Raw genomic sequence first — 4,127 nt, 5'->3', positions numbered from 1 at the left:
CAAAAATAGCAATTATCATTTCAATTAAAATAGTGAAAACGAAATTTTTTATCTACAATATTCTAGAACATAAAAAGAAATTGCAAAGCAAACAAAATTTGATATTATCATCAATATTCCGAAATAGATAAAAATGTGAAAAAATTTGAATTTTGAATTCACAAAAAAATTGATTGGATATTTTATCTGTCTCCACTTCAAAAATGCTTCGCATAGGAGAGGTCTTTTCCATAAAGATCTATTAAAGAATATGGTAGAAGGCACCTTAATATTCAAAATTAAGATCTGAGTCTCTATTTTCTTAAGAATATCTTCCAGGGTGCGTTTCCCTATTCAAGAATAACAATTATTGAAAAACAATTATATATAATATATATACATATATAAAACCACACATATATATACATATAACGGGTTTGTTTGTCGTTTCTAGGAAACTTCAATTTAAGGAAGAACAGGATAGCCAGAAGACGTGGTATTATTCCAGACATTATTATATCCTTAAAATCAAACAAGGGTACAGCCGAGCTTTCGGGAATACATTGCTTTTCCCATCATCAGGGTCACTTATCTATAAAATGATACAAAAAAGAGCAACAGTAAAACTATACTGATTGACTATATCTAAAAACATTACAATACTTTAAAACATATGACACAAAGTAAAAAAAGGGAACATAAAATACACAACACAAAGAATATCTCTTAACTTGTCATTGCTATTTTATGACTTGCAGTTAACTTAGTTTTTATGTTCCTTTTTTACTTTGTGTTGTGTGTATTTTATGTTCCCTTTTTTTCTTTGTGTTGTGTATTTTATGTTCCCTTTTTTTACATTGTGTTGTGTATTTTATGTTCCCTTTTTTTACTTTGTTATGTATTTTATGTTCCTTTTTTTTCTTTGTGTTGTGTATTTTATGTTCCCTTTTTTTTACTTTGTGTCATATGTTTTAAAGTATTGTAATGTTTTTAGGTATAGTCAATCAGTATAGTTTTACTGTTACTCTTTTTTGTATCATTTTATGGATAAGTGACCCTGATGATGGGAAAAGCAATCTATTCCCGATAGCTCGGCTGTACCCTTGTTTGATTTTAAGGATATAATAATGTCTGGAATAATAGCACGTCTTCTGGCTCTCTGTTCCTCCTTATATAACATATTATATATATATTTATATATATATATATATATATATATATATATATATACATATAGGATAGATATATATATATATATATATATATATATATATATATATATATATATAAATATACATTACATATATATATTATTATATATATATATATATATATATGTGTGTGTGTACTTATATATATATATATATATATATATCTATATATATATATATATATATATATATATGATATATATATATATAGATATATATATATATATATATATATTATATATATATATATATATATATATATATATCTATATATATATATATCTATATATATATATATATAGATATATATATATAGATATATATATATATAGATATATATATATATATATATATATATATATATATATATATATATAATATCTATATATATATAGATATATATCTATATATATATAGATATATATCGATATATATCTATATAGATATATATATATATATATATATATATATATATATATATATATCTATATAGATATATATAGATATATATCTATATATATATATATATATATATATATATATATATATATATAGATAGATATATATATATATATATATATATATCTATATATTTATATATAATACTTTATTTTTTTATTAATTTCCAATAAGTAAAATGGCCACATAATTCCAGCCTTTTTTTTTTTAGGTAACGGAAAAAGTGTAAAATACTTTACATCTTGATCAATTACCAATAAGTAAAAAAGCCACATAATTCCAGCCTGTTTATTTTTTTTTTTCTTTTTGTATGTGGGGGAGAAAAACTTTCAAATCAAGAATACCGTGAAGCATATCAATTTCTCGTTTCACCGTCTTAGCACCGTAGAAATAAAAAACTAACACTCAAAAAACCATCTTAAAAAAAAACTAACACAAAAAAAACAGCATATCTCAAAGCTCTAAGATGGAAACCTTGGCAGAGGGCCGAAGTATAGATGACTCACTCCTCTGAGTCATGAGCTGGATGACTCATCATTATAAAACGGACATCAGAATCTCGCCATTTTGATTTATGGATTTTTCTCGGAAAATACGACATTTTTGGGGGGAGGGGGGGAATGCGCCATTTTGTTTCATGGTTTATCGTAAGTTACGCCACTGTTTTATTTCTTGGAAAAACTTCATTTTATCTATTTTTTTATGAAAAGGCTCCATTTTGTTATATGGTTTTCTTCTGAAAATGCGCCATTTTGTTTTATGGTTTGCTTCGGAAAATACGCCATTTTTTATGGTTTTCTTCGTCAAATACGCCATTTTGTTTTATGGTTTTTTCGGAAAAATATACCATTTTGTTTTATGGTTTGAATACCCATGAAAAATTTCCATTTTTTTAAATTCATATAAAATCCTCCATTTTCGCTTACTCGGGGAGCAAGCCTATAGAATACTTTGATGTTGTTCTTGTTGTTATTAGGGGGGGGGGTAGAAAAGGTCTATGGTTGAGCCTAAAAGGGTTTGGAAAAGGTGTTACACGTTGAGTTAAAGATACAGGAATTTTAAGAGAGGTTATTCATTATTTACTTATTAGAATGAAAATGTAAAAAATTAAGAATGTTCATATTAAACAGTACAGAACAATTATAGGGTATCTATTTTAGTTTCGTTGGTCAAACAACGCGCTATTTTACCCTAGATTTTATCTCTGTTAGCATTAAACAAAAACAAGTCTTTATTGATTTCACATACACATTAAAATTATTCCTAATTAATTAATGAGGCAAACTCAGAAGTGATGTCAAAAACAATAAGCTTTTAATTACTGTACCTCGATTCGAGTTCGTTAAGTCTCGCTTTGCACCGGAGTCCAGAGAGATGGCATTCGCTCAATTACGCGAGGTGGCCCTCAGTCGAAAAATTTGGTTTTATCTCTCATTTCAAAAAAAAAATTATATATTTCGAGAATAATGTTCATTGACCTTAACAGCATCTTATAACTCCACTTTACACTGAATAAATAAGTAAAAATAATGTACCATCCAAAAATAAAGATATAAAAAAATAGTCGAGCATAATGTACGATTACAGTTTCAGAAAAGACCCCCCCAACTCATCCTTGGCGAAACTGAACCAGTTCTCCACAGGTCTCCCCAGGTCTCTAAAGATCTCCACAGATCTCCGAAGGTCTCCACAGATTCCTCGCGAATGTTTTTCAAGAAGAAGAAGAAGAAGAAGAAGAAGGGGCAACGGAGAAGTTGTTTAGCATAATGCTGGCAGACTTCAAAAGAACTGAGAACACGGGACATAGCCATGCAAACAAACAGGAGAAGCTGTTGGATGGGGAGGTTTGTGTGTGTGTGTGTGCTTCGGTTTTTACACATACGCGTGTGTATTTGTATGTATGTATTTATGTATTAACAAACACGCATAACCTTGATCTGAATTTATCTATAGACATTCTCAGATTATCTCTTTCTTGGTCCACAGATCTAAAAACTCACACATTCCAAATCCGACTGATTTTTATACAAAAAATTTCATAAAAATCATAAAAAAAAATCTCTTAACAAACAGAAAAACCAAAAATTCTTCGCAAGAGACAGATACTCTACTATATCTCAGGGACTTCTCCCAAAGGCTAACCTAATTAGACCTGCATATATAGGCCTCCCCAGGCGTTTTTAGGCCTAATACCAACTCCGATCTATGTGTGCGTGTGAGAGTCACAGGGGAAGTATAATTCCCCGAGAGAGAGAGAGAGAGAGAGAGAGAGATGGGATCCATTCGAGTTAATATCAGTTATACTGTTAGGCTTAGTCGCCATTTGTAGTAATTCTGTTCGAGGGAGGAATTCATTAAAACTGATTATTATCATTATATATTCATTATTCTGTCATTATTTCCCTGAGAGAGAGAGAGAGAGAGAGAGAGAGAGAGGAGAGAGAGGAAGGAAGTACGATTTCGTGTTTGCATAATTAA

This window comes from Macrobrachium nipponense, chromosome 49 (genome assembly GCF_015104395.2).
Source record: "Macrobrachium nipponense isolate FS-2020 chromosome 49, ASM1510439v2, whole genome shotgun sequence".
NCBI lineage: Eukaryota > Metazoa > Arthropoda > Malacostraca > Decapoda > Palaemonidae > Macrobrachium > Macrobrachium nipponense.
Note: the sequence above shows the minus strand (reverse complement) of the source record.